Here is a 19,518-nt window from a genome sequence, read left to right as displayed (position 1 = left end):
AATAAAATAAATAAAGAACATAAAGACAGGTGTGTATAAAGTGAATGAGGTGCAGAGTGTGTGGATTTTTGGCCTATGCCCCGTTTGAGCTCAGAGAGCTGACAGCTCTGGGATAAAACTGTTTCCAAATCTGCTGGTCCTTTGGCGCAGTGACCTGTAGCGCCTACCAGAGGGCAGCAGATCGAAGAGGTGATGGCCAGGTTGGGATTGGTCTTTGATGATGCTCCTAGCTCTACTGAGGTAGCGGGAGTTGTAGATGTCTTGGAGAGAGGGCAGAGGGCAGCCGATGATCTTCTCTGCTGTCCTCACTACCCTCTGCAGCCTCTTCCTGTCTGCCTCGGTGCAGCTGGAGAACCACACCGTGATGGCGTAGGTCAGCAGACTCTCTATGGTGGAGTGGTAGAAGGACACCAGCAGCTGAGTGTTCAAGTTCTCCCTTCTGAGTACTCTCAGAAAGAGGAGTCGCTGCTGATCCTTCTTCACCACTGCCGAGGTATTCACAGTCCAAGAGAGGTCTGCTGCGATGTGGACATCAAGATGCTTGACGGTCTCCACCCTCTCTACACATTCACAGTTGATGAACAGGGGTGGAGGGGCAGCTTTGTTTTTCCTGAAGTCCAGGATGAGCTCCTTTGTTTTGGTGGTGTTCAGTGTCAGATTGTTGGCTGAACACCACCCTTCCAGGTGGAGGACCTCGTCCCGGTAGGCTGCCTTATTGTCCCCTGATATCAGGCCTGCGACCGTGGTATCATCAGCGAACTTGATGATGATATTCTCTGGATGAGCAGGACGGCAGTCAGAAGTGTAGAGAGAGTAGAGGAGTGGACTCAGCTCGCCGCCCTGAGGAGAGCCCATGCTGAGAGTGCGGGTGGATGACAGATGGGGACCAAGTTTCACATGCTGTGGCCTGTCTGTTAGAAAGTCCTTAACCCAGGCACAGGTGGGGGGGTGGGATCCCCAGGCTGAGCAGTTTGAGGATCAGGGTGTCAGGGATTATGGTATTGAAGACGGAGCTGTAGTCGACGAAGAGGAGCCTGGCGTAGGTGTTCGGGTGCTCCAGGTGGCTCAGTGCTGAGTGGAGGGTGGTGGGCGATGGCGTCCTCTGTTGACCTGTTTAACCGGTATGCGAATTGATATGGATCCAGGGAGGGGGGAAGGCTGCTTTTTATGTGTTGCAGAACCAGTTTTTCAAGGCACTTGGTGATGACGGGGGTCAGTGCTACGGGTCTGTAGTCATTTAAGCCGGTTGTGGAGGGCTGTTTTGGAATCAGGATGATGGCTGCTGATTTCAGGCAGGTCAGAACAACAGCTTGGGCCAGGGACAGGTTGAAAATGTATGTAAGGACCTGTAAGAGCTGGTGAGCACAGGCCTTCAGCACTTTCCCAGGTACACCATCTGGACTGGTTGCCTTCCTGGGGTTTACTGACCAAAGAATGCGTGTGACCTCCTGTGTGTTCAGTGTCAGTGGGGGGACGCCGGAAGCTGGCGGGGGATGGGGCTGCAGCGGTGAGGCTGCGGACTGTGCTGGGGGCTTGAAGCGTGCAAAGAAGCTGTTCAGCTCCTCTGCAAGTGCTGCATTTGGGTCACTTGGTGTTACAGCACAGCCTTTGAAGTTGGTGATGGTCTGGATGCCCTGCCACACCTGCCGAGGGTTGTTGCTGCATAGGTGATCCTCTACCATCCTCTTGTAGTCCCGTTTGGCCTCCCTGATACCTCTCCTGAGCTCAGCACAAGCAGCACTGTAGAGAGCTCTGTCTCCAGACCTGAAGGCTGCATCTCGGGCTTGGAGGAGCATGCTGACCTGGCTCGTCATCCAAGGTTTCTGATTTGGATACGTTCTGATGGTCCTTTCCACCTTTACATTCCGAATACAGAACTTGATGTAGTCCAAAACAGCTTCAGTGAATGCCTCCAGGTCCTCATGGTGGAAAACCTTCCAGTCAGTAGCCTCAAAACAGTTCTGGAGTTGGGGGAGGGCATCCTGGGGCCAGGTGTTGATGGTCCTCATTGTGGGCTTTGTTTGCCAACAGTGGGGGGTGTAGGCTGGGCTGAGAAACAGTGAGAGGTGGTCAGACAGGCCCAGGTGGGGGAGGGGGATGGCTCTGTATGCATGTTTGATGTTAGTATAAACATGGTCCAGAGTGTTCTCCCCTCTGGTAGGACAACTGACATGTTGGTGAAAGTGTGGCAGGACAGATTTCAGATTTGCTTTGTTGAAATCGCCTGCCACAATATGAGCACCGTTTGGATGCGCCCTCTGGTGCTTGTTTATGGTGTGGAGGAGCAGAGAGAGCACTGTGTTAGCGTCTGGTGGAATGTAGACAGCAGTGATGATAGCAACAGTTAGCTCTCTGGGTAGGAAGAAGGGTCCTCATCTCACCGTCATGTACTCCAGGTCCGGGGATCAGTGGGTCTCCAAGATAGTGCTGTTGTTGCACCATCCTTCATGCATGTAGATGTAGAGCCCTCCTCCTCTGCTCTTTCCAGAGTTCACATTCAGTAGCGGCCCGGGGCGCGGGGCGCAGGTGGTGGGAGAGGTTGTTTTGTATGCCCACACCGCCAGCCGCGGACGGTGCGGTGTTAATTCACTTCCGCATTGACGGGAGCGCTCGTTTCCACACCCACGCATTCAAGGCGCATTCCAAACAACACAACAGGCAGGCAACGATTATTTTTAATAAACTGGTTTCTTAAACACTGCCCGCCTGGAATGCGCGGGTATGGAAACGAGCGCTTCCGCCAATGCGGAAGTGAATTAACGCAGCACCACCCGCTGCTGACGGTGTAGGCGAACGAAACAAGCTCTCCCACCACCTGCACCCCACTCCACCGGCCGCTGCTGTTCACATTACTGTCCCAGCAGTGTAGCATGCGGCCCGCTAGTCGTACGGAGGCATCGGGGATCCCGGCGTGTAGCCAAGTCTCCGTGATCAATAAGATGCAGCAGTCCCAGGCATGGCGATTTCCTACCAGCTGTACTTCTACCTTGTCCATCTTGTGTGTGACGGACCCGGCGTTGGAGAGGAAGAGGCTCGGCACCGAGGGTTTGAAAGGCTGCTTCTTTAGCCTAGCCATTAGCCCAGCCCTGCAGCCCCTCTTTTGTTTACGCTCCCTCCGCCGCCTGCGGCGCCGGCCAAACCCAACAACAATCCATGGAGATCCGGCCGGTTGTGCTATCCAGTCCAGGATGTTAAAGGTGCAGTGGAAGTTGCTCGAGACGGTCAGCTTGAGGTGGAAACCAATGTCCATTAAATCCGAGCGGGTGTAGTGTTGTGTAAAGGCGCCGTTAAAAAGAAAAAAGCACAAAAGAAGCACAAAAAGAGGAAAAGAAAATGGAAAACTAAGAGCCGCTGCACTCACGTACGCCGCCATCCCCCTGCAGCAGCAGCAGGTGCAAAAAAGAAATCGAAGGACGCTCTTAAAGGGACCATCACGCAGGAGCATGGTGACTGTATTGAGCAATGGAAATCCCGGCTGCAGCGCTGTATTCAAGCCGAAGGAGACTACTTTGAAGGTGACAGTTTTGATTAAATGTGAAAATAAAATAATAAAAAGTTATAACCACAGTCCGGTTTCTTTCCGGTTCCCCCTCGTACTCATAGCACATAATTTGGTTGAATAGCCCTGCCCTTCACTGAGCCACCATCAGTCTAATAACAGCACCCAATTGGCCGAGAGCACCCACGTGACTAAGTAACGCGAAAGTTGGAACTGGAATCTTGTGCCCGAAGTATCGAGAGAGTTGGATGATGTACCGCAAGATATGGAAAGAAAATAACGCAATGAAACAGGGAAACAGGAAGAAGGCAGGCTGCTCAGCATTTTTCACCTGGCTGGCACCCTCCCCCCTTAAAACCATACAACTCCAGTGTGTGTTAAACAGCATGGACACGAGAAGATACAGCAGATTCAGATGCAGAGGTAGCTAAAACTTCACCGTATGCATCGGCGTAATAAGTGTTTGTACAACAGACACTAAGAGATTACTTAACCCAGGGCACTGTCACCGCATGGGCGGCTGTCGCTGACATGAAGAACGCATTTTTCTCGTTGGGTCGACCTACCTTTTTGTCGAGCCGGGGCCGCTTCAAGTAGGAGGTCCGAGGTCGATCTACATGCCCAAGTCGGTATGAACACAGCCTAAAACTTCACTTCCCTGAGCAAATTTAACTTCTCCGGCAGTAGCCATGCTTGTTGTAGTTAGTTACCAGACGCTGAACGAAGGCAGGCGCGCACTTCCGTCATGACGTCATGAGATGGCCCGGAGAAACTACGGTGGCCTAGAGGCACCAAAAAGGACGCGTTCATGTGAAAAGTCGATATCGTTCATGTACGATTTCAGTGTCTTTAACATCGTCTTAACCCAAAAAGTCGGTTACGATTCAAAATCGATTAATCGTGCAGCCTTAGTTGTAGGTATGGACCAGCGGCTTGACATGCTCCTTCCGTCTTTGCTCACATCTGTGTGCAGGATGTACGTGTCACGCCCTGTGCCCCTGCGGCCAGATGAGGGCGCTCCGGTCCTGTTTTTGTCTTGTGCATGTCCTGTCTTCCTGTTTTCCATCTGCCCTCATGTTCTCCTGCCTCCCTCGTTACCGCCCTAAGTGGTTGAACCTGTCCTGCCCTCTACTTAAGCCCTGTTCCCCTGGTGTGTCTTGTTGGGTCATTGTGGGTCTGTCTGCGTGTTTCTGTCCCATGCCTGCACCAGCCCTACTCTGCTCATTCCTGTGATCCACATGTTTTTGCAATAAAGGAGTTTTTGGATCAACCTGGCTGCCTGCGCGTGGGTCCTTCCATCCCACACCCGTGACAGTACACCTGCTTTGGATTTGAAAATCCAAGCACGGGAGCTGTCGTCAGTGCATCAACAAGCATTTCAAAGGCACTTTAGACAGCCTGTTCTCGCTGCTGCCCTCAGGGGGGAGGTACAGGTCCATCAAGGCCCGCACCTCCAGATTCACCAGGTCCTTCTACCCCAATGCAATGAGAGTACTGAACACAGTACTCTGTTTAACTGTCCACTGTCATTGTAAATATTTCTGCACAGATGTACATATATTTATTTGTCAACTGTACATTGTACACTACATATATTTTGTTGTCCTATTTCTGCTACCGGGCTCCCTGCTGTACATCGACACATCAGTACATTTGTACTTTTTCTATTCCTATGCCCCCTTGTGTTTTTGCTGCTCTGTGTGTACATATTTACATTGTTTATGGCGATTCTTTTTTTGTCCTATATTATCTTACTATTCGCACCAAAGAGTTGTATTAAATTTTGTCGTACATGTATGATGACAATAAACATATTCTATTCTATTCTGAAATACACTAAACAACTCAAACTGGCACACAGTCCATTTCCAACCTGGACTGGTACATTTCGGGTTCCCACTGAGGATGGAGAGGGAGAACTGTTTCGGACACATGCTTAGGATCCAGTCAATCAATATTTCATTCACTTTCACTGTTTGGGTGTGGTGACCCATTTATTTTCCTCTGTGTGTATATATATATATATATATATATATATATATATATATATATATATATATATATAACATTAACTTTCCTTTTTATCTTTTTTCTTTTTATACATGTTCCTAAAATAAATAAATTCATTCATTCATTCATTCATTCATTCATTCAAATTCATTCAATCATATATATATATATATATATATATATATATATATATATATATATATATATATATATATATATATATATGTATGTATGTATATACGTATATATAGTTTAACTGTATTTGTATTCGTCCCGTACGGTTCGGCACACACAATCACAGACGAATACACCAGTGAGTAAAAAAAAAAAATTCCAACCTTAGATGGCGGTAATGAGCCTAAAAGCTGCTGGCAACCACCATTATCACAGAAGAAGAAGAAGAAGTAGAACAAGCAGGTCCAAACATGAACAAACAAAGAAGAAAGTACAAGCGGAATGAGAGCTGCAGCGTGTGGCGGAGCGGATTAAACGGGAGCGTAATTGTTCCGCATGTTCCCTCATACGGAGTGACGTGTGACGTGCCAGTAAACGGGAAGCAGCACAGTCAAAAAACCAGCAGAGAACGCCACGGTGGAAAAACACTTTTTTAATACAAAACCCCGACATAAAAAACATTGGAGAGGCGAGATGGAACCAAATCGCGCAACAGCGAGTTGTATAAAGAGCTCTATAGCAGAATACCAGCGATCGCCGGCTGGTGTTATGGATTAACTGGTTCCCGTGTTAACGAATGACAGCGGAGGTCTGTGTAAACACAGGCTGATAACAGCAGTTGTTAAAGTAAGACTCACAAAAGACTTTAAACGTATACACTCACTGTAACTGTCGATAACCGACGTTCGCCAGAACGACTAGATATTTCAGTCATTATTGGTCACAAGTTAACACGGGCACCAGTTAATTCGAAACATCGGCATGTGGTGCAGAGCTCACACCTATGGGTGGCCGTTTGTGCCATCCATCGCCTGGTACAAAACGCCGTTAAGAACAGCGCTTCTAACACCGAGCGCCGCCAGGCGCTTTTATTTTGAAACGCCTCCCGGCGTCTCAAACGCCGAGCGCCGCCAGGCGCTTTTGGGCGCCTAGCGCCGCCACGCGCTCCATAACATGCTAATATTCTCCTCCCCTGAAGTTTCACCAGCCAGTAAAAGGTATCGGTCTTCTTTTTAGAGGAACTTTTTTCCATATATGTTTTATCGTCCACATGACGTTTGATATATTAAATGTATTAAAATATATTTTTTCCTTTCTAATCAATTTTTCAAAACTGAAATGTTTAAAAATAAATCTGAGATTCTCTCTTTAGGGTCTATGTTTGTCTGTTACAACATTACATTCTCAGTACAATTCAGTTTTTTCAAATAATATCTGAATGCATGATTAGAAGAAGTATTTGAATATTCGTTTGGCAGTAAGTGTCAGGGATGCTGAACTACTTAAACACAAATCTTCACACTGGTTATGTGGCTCCCGCTTAATTTATTATGACATAATTTGTTTTATTTTGTTACTGCTTATATTTTTAATAATAAATCACAACATAAAACAACAGTTTAACTGGTACAAAGGCACAGATAATTATTTCACTTATAAACATGTTATTTCTGGCTGCATAGGGACATTTTATCTCAATGATGCAGTCACTGGACACCATGACATCTGGGGAGCCACCAAGCAGGCTGCTGTCAGAGAGGAACACTGCTTTTCCTGGATCGTCACACCAGTGGGCTTCATGTATTCCTCTTCCGAAGTCACAAGCCTGGGGTCAAAAAGATCATTTATTGCACAATGTGTAGGTATTATTACAATCTGTTATTACAAAATAGAAGGAGAGAAGGAAAGAAATATAGGCTCCACTATTCAAGATTTCTTTGTTTACACAAGACTCCTTTGTGGGGGGGTTTTTCTATCACAAGGTGGGATTTATTTATTGTATTTATGAGAGTTAAAACATTTTCGATGAAGGAATTTGATTCTACATAAATTTTGAAAATGTGATCTAACTTTTTCAAAGGTAAAAAATTCCCTGTGGGAACATTTACAATCCTTTTGTCCTGTTCTGACTATTCGCAAACTTTAGCTGCTCTGAAAACATGTCAGATAAGTAATTTTTTTGAACATTTTCCACCCTATAACCCTGTAAGTCTCCTCATTAAGCTCACCCCTGATCAAAAGTATTTATTTTTTTTGTTTTTAAACATTTCAGTTTTGAAAAATTTATTAGAAAGGAAAAAATATATTTTAATACATTTAATATATCAAACGTCATGTGGACAAGAAAACATATATGGAAAAAAGTTCCTCACTCAGTTTTGAAGCGCCTGGCGGCGCTCGGCGTTTGAGACGCCGGAAGGCGTTTCAAAATAAAAGCGTCTGGCGGCGTTCGGCGTCAAAAGCGCCGTTCTTAACGGCGTTTTGTACCAGGCGATGTATGGCACAAACGGCCACCCATACACACCGAGATGTGCCGCTCTGCACGGCGGTGCTGCGGTCAGGGGAGCAGCCGCTCCTTCAGCAGCGTATCATGGAGATTTTGGGACATTATTTGAGCAGATATCAGCAGATAAAAACTCTCTGCTTGGCGCTGAGGACTGCTGCTGCAGAGAGGAAGACCTGCAAGTTCCTCGTGAGACTTTGTGCGCATGTCACAGGGTCCTTGTAAACGAGGATTCATTGTGGATGTTTTGTATGCTGTACATGAATACACTCGCGTTTAATACTATTGTTTACAATCGGATTGAAAAAACACCATGTAAACTGGGCCAATAATGTGTCGCATGGGAAAGCTTGGGAAAAATGTTCTGGTACATTTGTGAGCTTTTTTTACTTTTTCCCCACTGTACCGAAAAACGTACCGAACCGTGACCCTTACACCGAGGTACGTACTGTACCGTGGCTTTTGTGTACCGTTACACCCCTAATATATATATATATATATATATATATATATATATATATACATACATACATACATACATACATACATACATACATACATACACCGTTTAGAGATGCAAAGTTGGAGCAGGAGAGCTCATACATACAATTTCCTTTACCCACGCCAACAACACGATCCAACATGCCAAACACAGTCAATAGACTTTTTGCTGTCCCTCTTTTACACACCTGCCACTCATCACCTATGTGCTCCTCACATGCATTCCCAAACCGTCCTGCTCCCCCTAGTGGTCAGATAATAGAAATGATAAATGGCTCCAACACAAATGATTACACATTTAATGCATACACTCAAAAAAATGATTTTTCACTGTCATAGGTATTAGAAGAACAAATTTACTTAATTTTACCCAATTACACTTATTTCACACTTTTATTTGTAATAAATTCATACAAAATACACGATTGTTTTAAATTTAAAGTTAATTCAAATGAAACACATAAAACAAATGAGATCCGTTTACATCATGGTTCGGTCAGTAGGGGGCAGTGTTTGTACCGTCGTGTTGTGGTCTGCAGGTAAGACCAAAGAAGAAGAACGACTTCCTCTTCAAAACGCGGCACTTTCACCAGCACAGCCGTCCGCCTTCGTCGGCACCATTATCATACTTGAAGCTGGTAAGAGTTTTATTTTCTTTACCTTTAGCTCATTATCATTGTTTTAGTTATTGTCAGTAATTGATTTAGTGTAGTTAACGTTTAGTGTTCTTGTCACTTACCAGGGGAGGGGGAGGGGGGCGCAAGATGCAGTCGATTTAAGGATATAAACGCAATGATGATGTTGATGAAAAGCCATCTACCGTAATTTAAGTAGGTGAGGCAGCCAGAGGTGTTGAGCATCTTAAATTGCAGGCCTAGGGTCCACACTGTATAATCTCTCGCCTTTGTTAAAGGCGCATTAGGGAGTTTGCACGTTGTATGCGAAACAACAGCCCCTGCACGCCACGTGTCTGTGGCTTGTGTCCATGTGCACAGAAGAGGGGAACTCCTTCCTCGCTCTTTTAGTAGCGCTCAAGTAGGGTTTAAGTGTCTTTTGCCTGGTGGGGTCTGTGCTGGAGTTGTGGCAGTGCTAGAAGCCAGTCTTTTCTTACTTTCTGGAAGATTCATCCTCATTACTGCTCAGTTGTTGCTCACTAAGCATCTGGCGGAGTAATGGTGGACAAAACGAAACTTAAGGAAATCAGGGCAGCGTGAGCGCGCATTACGTGACATCATCTAAAAATTCTCCCCAAAAAATTCTGGTGCCGACCAGCACTGCAACTTTCAAGTGACAATTAAGCGCTGTTACATGCAGGCCAGCTGACAGTTTTGCCTGTGACAACATAATGTTAGATGGGCCCAGTCCCAACCTTCGAACCGGGGGCGGGCGCGGGGGGGGGGGGGGGGCGGGGGGGGGGGGGGGGGGGGGGGGGGGGGGGAATAGCGGCGTCGTGCGGAGCAGCGCGGAGTGGCACAGTTCCTGCTGCATGCATGTCAGACGGAGGGGCGGGGGAGGTGCAGAGCGGTGTCTGCATGCTGCGTTGGGAGCCGTCACTGGGGTACTGGGGTGCTGGATGCGCGCCCCCCCCCCCCCCCCCCCCGGGAAGCATGGAGACATGGAAAACATGCAGGGCTGCGGCCCTCCAGGACCGACTTTGGACACCCCTGGGTTAAAGGGTATTTATGGGAGAAATAACATCAGGGTAATTCCATGCCTACTGGAGTTGGAAATCCCAGTGAATTTTTTTTTTTTTAAATGGATTCATGCAAAATCCTGTAAATCTTTTCAGTACTTTTATCGTAATTATTTTCTTTAATTTCCTTTGTGTACAATCACCTGATTTTTCTCATTTGACTGGGTTGAAAAATGTATTTGAAGGGATAGTTTGGGATTTTTGACATGAATCTGTATGGCATCCCAGTCAGCAGTGTTGTGCATTCACACAGACTGACCCCTGACAGCGTCCAGTGAGCGGAGATCCTGTCCGGTTTACGTCCAGAGTAGTCCGGCAAGTTTGCTGGGGGCACAAAAATAAAGCGTTTTTCTTCTCAAACCAATATGTGCTCGAAAGAGTGATATATTTGCATCACAAAACCGTTGTCGACGAAAAAGTCAGACCTCGTAAACTCTTGGCACTACTTTCTCTCCCTTCATATCACTCCACGCTGTCTCCAGCTGCGGGCAGCCGCGCCGGTTTACCGCTAGTAAAGTTAGCTCCAGCTGGAGACGGCGCGGAGTGATATGAAGGGAGAGAAAATAGTGCCAAGCGTTTACGAGGTCTGACTTTTTTGTGGACAACGGTTTTGTGATGCAAATATATCACTCTTTCGAACACATATTGGTTTGAGAAGAAAAAGGCTTTATTCTGGTGAACCCAGCAACCTTGCCGGACAACTTTCCTCTGGACGTATACCGGACAGGATCTCTGCTCACTGGACGCTGTCAGGGGGTAAGTCTGTGTAAATGCACAACACTGCTGACAGGGATGCCATACAGATTCATGTCAAAAATCCCGAACTATCCCTTTAAAATTGAAAAAAACTCCAGTTTGCAACAAATATCTTAGCTCTAAATTCTCTAAGTTGACATGAAATGATCCCATACAAAGTATGGTATTGTTGAACTTTTTTATGAAACAAAATTTAAATGTGTAAATCTGTTTTTCCCATTCTGTCTTCTCTCACATCTTCAGAGTGATTGGTGGGACATGGCTGGTCGAATTTGCCTGAGAATCCTTCTTGGCGGGGACCATGACTCCAGAAAGCTGATCCTTGACACTGGAATTCCAGAGTCTGTGGAGGAACTTTGTCTCAAAATAAAGACTGCTTTTGGACTTGATGAGCCATTTAGGCTTCAGTTCCAAGACAAAGACTTTGGGAATGAATACTTCAACCTGTTATCAACCAGTGAGGTTCAAGACCGAAGTACACTCAAGGTAATTTACCTTCCCACTGAGTCCACAACCTCTGGTGTTCACATGACTCTGCCCATGACTGCCATCAGCCCTACGGTTCCAGTGACCGCAGCTGGTATGATCATTCATTCAGCTTCCTCGCAAGATGAAGATGCTGTTTCGTTTGATTCATCAGGAAGTAACAGTACAATACTGATGTCATCTGCTGATATGTCATCTTCTGAGATATCCTCTCCTGAAAGAAGGTCCTGTTGTTGGCCTGAAGTCTTCGTTGTTCCTCGCTTTGCATGTGCTGCAGAGCTACAACTGGAGAAGGCAAATGAAGAATTTAAAAAAAATGGAACTCTTCTCTCACCTTCCCCAAAGCTGAGGTCTGATATCCTCGAAGGCATGTCTGAAGAACTTGTCAAGTACACTGCATACCCCAAGGATGGTCAACTGGAAGAAGCTGCAAAGGCCCTTACAATGGCCCACCCCTGTTTGCGTGAGAAAGGATCCCAAACAGGCCATGAGGGATGGAAGCAGTACCTGAAGGTGAAGATGGCTAACTTGCGCACCATTCTTGGGCGACATGGACACCCAGAAGTTGCAGTAAACTCCCTGAAAAATAAACGTCAAGGTCAAGGAAAGCCTGCTGCTAACATAAAGAAGCCAAGGAAGGCAGAAGTAAATTTCCTTCCTTGCTATCCCAAAGGAGAAACCAGAGACAGCCTTGAGAAGGAACGGGTTGCTCTTTTGACCGAAGTAAAGAAGAGGAACAATGGGGCTGTGATCAAGGAGAAAATGCAACTTACCTTTTCATACAGACGACAAGAAGTGGTTGAAAACATGCCAATGGTTGCTGAAATCCGAAACAGATGGCCAGCCCTTTTTGAAGTTGATGAAGTAAGTTAGTGAGTAGAGCAACTGCATCTTACCATTAACTATTAGCACATGGGGTGTCAAACTCCAGTCCTCGAGGGCCGCAAACCTGCATGTTTTCCATGTCTCCCTGCTTGATCACACCTGAATCTCATCACTAAGTTCAGCAGAAAGCCTGATAACGAGCCTTATTGCAATCAGCTGTGTTGAAGCAGGGAGACATGGAAAACATGCAGGTTTGCGGCCCTCAAGGACTAGAGTTTGACACCACTGCATCCTATGTCTGATTATCAATTTTTATTTTTAGATAAATGCAGAGTTTATGCGGATTAACGTGATGCCCCTTGAATCACGGTTCATCTCCCAGCTGGACAACTATACAGAGAACCTGATGAAGGTTTTTCGTCGAAAGGGTGGAGTTGCAGGACACAAGATCCGCCAGATATTGGCATTGACAGCTAAGGTACATGCTCTGGAGGTTTGTTAAAATTTAAATGAGTTAATCATAATCAGCACTGAAAGCTATCTTTTTTATTTAATTTTTTTTGCAGAGTGACGACATTGGCATCAAGCGAGACTGCATTTTGAAATGTCTGTGTGTCTACCTCAATGAGAACAGCAAGGATCTCATCAAGGAATAGAAGGTCAGTAAATATGTCAATGTGCAGAAATGTGTTTGAGGGGAAAATATTTTGTAGTGTCAATGAGAATTGCCTCTGATCTGTCGTCGATCATTCATCTGTCATCTATCTACCATCTGTCATTCATGTATTTGTCATCTATCTATCACCTACGAGTGGGGACCCAAAAGAAGCCGGACTGTGGTTATAACTTTTTATTTTTTTATTTTCACATTTAATTAAAACTGTCACCTTCAAAGTCCTCTCCTTCGGCATGAATACAGCGCTGCAGCCGGGATTTCCACTGCTCCATACAGTCAGCATGCTCCTGCGTAATGGTCCCTTTAAGAGCGTTCTTTGATTTTTTTTTTTTTGCACCTCTTCCACGTCATCAAATCTCCGCCCCTTCAGTTCCTTGTTCATTCCTGGGAAGAGACAGAAGTTGCACGGGGCTAAATGGAGGGGATACGGCGGATGGGGCAGCAGGGCCATGCCGTTTTTCATCAGGAACTGTTTTACGCGCAGAGCCCTGTGCGTAGAACAGTCCCCCCTCTTCCACAGCGCCGCCGCTTCAGCCTGACCGCCTCCCGGAGCTGCAGCAGGGATGATCTTCCCAAACAGCCTCCATCGTCCTCCAGCTGCCTTTCAGCTCCTGGCACATGTCCACGTGAGCCTGGTTCTGCTCCGTGGTTCAGAGGTGCCGGACCATTTTGGGATTTTTCGAAGAAGGGGGCGGGACTGTAATAACATAAACACTGCATGTGAGCTGCCTGTGTGTCTTTGGGAGGTGAAATGTTTCAGTTATGCTTAAGGCTATGCTATAGCGACATATAACATCCAAAAGTCTGAAATCATTCTTTTTTTTTTAATAACCACAGTCCGGGGACTTTTGGGTCCCCTATGGAATGAAATCCCTATCAAAATTCAAGAGCATTTTAAATTGATTTGAGAGCAGCATTTATCGATTTCATTCTCGGATTTCGTGATATTGTCTCTCAGAACTCTGCTCTCGCGCTCAAATTTGCTCTGTCGTGCTCAAACTGTGTCCTCGCGCTCGGTTACGATGCTGCTCGCGCAGATTTCCTGCGCTCACACTCAAACTCCTCCTCTTGCTCTCACGGAACTTGTGCTCTCGGATCTCTGCTCTGCTCTCGGATTTTTCTTGTATCAACGCTGTCAGCCAATAGAAAGCCGGCTCGCTCTGACCAATCAGATTATCCCTGTTTGTGTACGGGTGCGTTCGCTGTTTTCTGAGGAGCGTCGCATACGGGCGGACACTCTTTCAACAGGTTTTATTCACTTCCTCCCTCCGAGGCTGTAATAAATGTGATTTCTTTTTTTTTTACCACTGTTGGAGTAAAATATCATGCAATACATACAACAGCGGCCAAGCTTCTAATTACAGTGGCTATATTGTATAATAATAGCCGCATCGAACACTGCTCTTTGAGGTGTGCTGGTGGAGAAAACAATGTCACCATCCTGAAGGGACAAGTTATCTTTTGTCAGTTTGATTTTCTGTTAAATTGACATCATCAGATTCCAATAAACGGGCCATTTTCTGGCTTTTTCGTTTTTGGGCAAAAACGAAAAAAAGAGAATTCAACTCGTTTTCCTGTCCTGACTGACAAAACAAATTTTCCACTCATTATTTCCTGTTTGACAGGGGGGCGGGGCTCTTAACACAGCGGCAAATGTCTGACTGCTGCTCCAGCCTGTTGTCAGGACTGTAAATAACACATAAAAGTTGTATTAGTGTTACACGAAGAAGCTCACTCGGTGCTTTGCTGCTCTTTGGCTCTAATTGTTAGACGCTAAACTGCATGCTTTCGACTCCCGACTAAATGAAAGTAGTTAAAAAAATGACCAGCAGGGGCCGCCCTGTATTGCTCTCCTCTGGCGTATTAGTTGCCTGCAAAACTCCTTCTCTACAGTCTCATTGTACACTGTATAACAACAATGATAAGACCATTCTGACTGTACTGGCTCCAGTTTCAGTGTTCATGTCATATGTGGAAATGAATTATAATGCGTCTCTGTCAGAAATACCGTTTGACATGTGTATTGCAGCCTGCGTGTGTCCTGGTTTTATGATACTTACAAGGTAAAAACATGAAAATAATGTAACAATAATCTGCATAACTCCACTGTGTTTCTCCACTGATCACAGATGATGAGGCAACAGTCCAGTGAGACTGGATTAATTAGAAATAACTGCATGAGATGTTTTTATTTTTCAGCACATCAACAAATCTGTTGATTATTTCAGAAAATTAAGTGTGTAAATTCGGAGTGATAAGGAGAGCATTACAGGGCGACCCCTGCTGGTCATTTTTTTAACTAGTTTCATTTAGTCGGGAGTCGAAAACATGCAGTTTAGCGTCTAACAATTAGAACCAAAGAGCAGCAAAGCACGGAGTGAGCTTCTTCGTGTAACACTAATACAACTTTTATGAGTTCTTTACAGTCCTGACAGGAGGCTGGAGCAGCAGTCAGACATTAGCCTCTGTGTTAAGAGCCCCGCCCCCCTGTCAAACAGGAAATAATGAGTGGAAAATCCGTTTTGTCAGTCAGGACGGGAAAACGAGTTGAATTCTCTTTTTTTCGTTTTTGCCCAAAAACGAAAAAGCCAGAAAATGGCCCGTTTTTTGGAATCTGATGATGTCAATTTAACAGAAAATCAAACTGACAAAAGATAACTTGTCCCTTCAGGATGGTGACATTGTTTTCCCCACCAGCACACCTCAAAGAGCAGTGTTCGATGCGGCTGTTATTATACAATATAGCCACTGTAATTAGAAGCTTGGCCGCTGTTGTATGTATTGCATGATATTTTACTCCAACAGTGGTAAAAAAAATAAAAGAAATCACATTTATTACAGCCTCGGAGGGAGGAAGTGCATAAAACCTGTTGAAAGAGTGTCCTCCCGTATGCGACGCTCCTCAGAAAACAGCGAACGCACCCGTATACAAACAGGGATAATCTCATTGCCCAGAGCGAGCCGGCTTTCTATTGGCTGACAGCGTTGATACAAGAAAAATCCGAGAGCAGAGCAGAGATCCGAGAGCACAAGTTCCGTGAGAGCAAGAGGAGGAGTTTGAGTGTGAGCGCAGGAAATCTGCGCGAGCAGCGTCGTAACCGAGCGCGAGGACACAGTTTGAGCACGACAGAGCAAATTTGAGCGCGAGAGCAGAGTTCTGAGAGACAATATCACGAAATCCGAGAATGAAATCGATAAATGCTGCTCTCAAATCAATTTAAAATGCTCTTGAATTTTGAAAGGAATTTCATTCCATAGTCCCCCCTCACATAATCGGTCATCTATCTATCATCTGTCATTCATCCATCTGTCGCTGATCTGTCATCTGTCATTTATCATGTGTCATTCATCTCATACATCAAATCCTTTTCAACCTGATCTCTTCTGTGTTGGTCAGAATGTGGACCTTGAAGAAATGGAGAGAGGCTTTCCTGAGACCACCATGGGGATCTATGTGATCAGAAAAGAAAATGCAGAGCCAGAAGAGGAGCCTGAGGACGTGGGAGTTTTGATTGAGGGAGTGGAAGTCCTTGCTGGCCTGAGAAGCATCACTCATGGATGTGCTATGCTATTTGGATTGATCTATGCTCTGAACTTAAGCTACCCACAGGAATGGAAATGCACATTCGAAGTGTTCCAAAAAGTCCTGATGAATCTGGATGGAAAGAAGCTCTCACCCAAAGTTCAGTCATTAAAAATCAAGATGCTGCAGTGAACTGTATTGTGCATTTTGTCATTCAGATGCACTGGACATAGATGGACAAAGAAATGGACACCAAGAAATTGTTATTGTTGCACTTGATGTTTGCTTGGACAGCTTTTTCACTTGGGACATTGAAAGGTTTACAAGGTTTACAATTATTTTGCATTATATCCATTGTCTGAAGGACAGCGTGAAACCTTGAATCGCTAGTTGTGATTAGTCTGCCTCAAAGCACCTTTCAGGTTGAGAACGGACTGAATTTCATTATTAAGTTTTATTTCAATGTGGTGTTGTCACTGAAGATGTTTACAGCATACTTATGGAAAAAGACTTAAACACTGGTTAGTATGAAAATTGTTGAAATTTGAAATGTAAAGGTCAATAGAAATAGAAGTTCAATGGCAAATTTAGCAGATAGCTTTCTAGCATGGCACATGCTGTTACTTTGATGTTAAACGGTAAACAGACAGGGTTTGGAAAATGTGTTGCACAACAGATTTCTTTTTGTTTAAAGTGACAGCTATTTGGTCACAAAAATGCACAGTCGTCAAAGAGTCCACGAAGTATTGAAATAACTGACTTACATGTTTGAACAAAATGCATGACTTTACAAAGTGTGGACATTGCTGACTGCAAATTAGGGCTGAAGAAAAGATGTGACTGCAGCCAATTTAAACTCTTAAAAACAGTTTCATGAGTGAATGTTGCTTAGATGAAGATGTCAATGAGTGTAGTAGGTGGCTAATATTAAGGGTTTATTACATTTAGGAAATAACTTTTTTTGGGTTGCTTCTACCCAGGGTTATGTTCATAACAGCATAGGAGTCATCTAACAGGTGTTTTGTAGAAGCTTGTTTTCTTTTTTTCTTTTTTTTGTAATATTGTTATTTTCAAGAATGAAAAGGAAAACCTGAAAACTAGCGGCACAATGGAACTCAGTTTTTCTCTCATGTAGATAAGCACTTTAGACTTTTCTGGCTACATATTGAGTGAAAACAGAAGTCTGAATTTACTGCTTCTGTTATTGTGATGGCTCACTTTGCAGTTGAATGTTGGTTTTAATACCTACATTTCAATAAAAGGAGTATAAATTGGAAATGTGTGACTTGTTTAATGTAATTTAATGTGATTTGAATGAACTGAATTTAAGAAACTGTAATGGGTGCATCAACATGTTTTAGGTAAATAGAATTTATTTAAAGAAAACTCATAAATCAATTTTGAGTAAATTAGATAAATACAATGAGCCTCAATTGCATATATCCTCAATGTTTTCATCTCTGTTTTATTCAATATAATTACATTGGGGCTATTTAGTGGTTTATGTTACAATTACTTAACTCAATTGCATGGAAATTTGTCATGTAATTGAAATACATAAAACTGATGAAAATGTCCAAATTTATTTTTTGAGTGTACAGAAGAATTCATATTTTTGGCTACTGAAGGCAGATTTCATAAATGTCTAAATGCATGTTGGTGGAACAAAAAACCCATTTGGGCCACCAGACCTCTCGACCTTAAATCAAGTCCTGAGAGCTCTTTGAAACTGTACTTGACTTTGTCCTCTTTGGCTAAAGTCAGCTGTACTGACCACACCTGGAACGTAAAGGAAATATTTAAAATTTAACACTTGAAAGAAGACACCGACCAAGTTTGGAACTTTTATTTTACTCCGCATTATTTGAGACTGAATCATATGTTACAAAGCTGAACACTTTGAACTGGGTAAATAATGCACTGAACTTCAATTCTATATTTTTTATTAGAAGTACACTTGAGTTCAGTTACAGTCATTATAGTGGCTGACTTTAACATTCATGTAGATGTTGGGCCTTAACACTGCATTTAGGTCATTATTACACACAAGGTGAATCAACTGATGCAGTCACACCCTTGATTTTGTTCTCTCTGATGGTATTGATCATTGATCAATGAACAGTTCGTCCTCTCAACCCTCAGCTGTCAGGTCACTTCCTGAAATGGTTTGAATTCACAATAACTTTCTTCACAACACCTGGGATGCAGTTGAAAGGTTTCTCTTCAGGACTACATCCAGGTTGACACAAAGTCTCGGCTCTGTGGAACCTCATCTCGCTTCAACTCCGAGCAGCGACGACTCTGGAAACTTCTTCAAACACTACATTCTATCTATCATAGATCAGATCAACAACAGATTCCCCAAAGCTGTCAAAGACCAATCAGGCACGTCTTACTCAGGTTTGTCAGTATAACCTGATTTACAATAGAAACTCTAAGGTCTTCATCTAAACCAACAACATGTCTGTTTGGTCCAGTCCCAGTGAGACTGTTTAAATGTTTTCCCCTCTTTAGTACATCGGTATTAGCTCAGATCAATTCATCTTTAGTAGCAGGTTCTGTACCACAGGCCGTTAAGGCTGCTGTTATTAAAGCTCTTCTTAAAAAGCCCACCCTTGATCCAGCTGTTCTAACAAGTTAGTTTCCAATCTCCAAACTTCTCCTCAAAAAGTTATTGGAGTTCAGTTATTTGTCAATTTCTGATCCATTTGAGTCTCTTCAGTCACATTTTAGAGCTCATCACAGCACAGACAGACAAGGCACAGCTGGTTTCAGTCACACTGATCAGACAGATTCCACTTCCTTCATGTTAATGACTCTTCACCTCAGACTGGATTTACACTCATCATTCACTGTCAGACGACAACAGGAGTTTTTTTCTATTAGTCCAAAAAGGTTCATTGGTCTTTCCAAGTTATAATCCAAAAGCGCCAAAACCTGTATAAATCAGCTGACAAGATACGTCACAACAACATCACGTGACTCTCTGAAGAAGACAGCTGACAGCTGCCGAAACCGTCAGGTAAATAACAAAATACCTCCCTGGTCTTTGGAAAAGAACCTTTGTTTTTGTTTTTTTCTATTGTTTTTT

The sequence above is a fragment of the Salarias fasciatus genome, chromosome 14 (assembly GCF_902148845.1).
Source record: "Salarias fasciatus chromosome 14, fSalaFa1.1, whole genome shotgun sequence".
Classification (NCBI taxonomy): Eukaryota; Metazoa; Chordata; class Actinopteri; order Blenniiformes; family Blenniidae; genus Salarias; species Salarias fasciatus.
The sequence above is the reverse complement of the archived record's forward strand: the minus strand, read 5'-3'. Positions refer to the sequence as shown.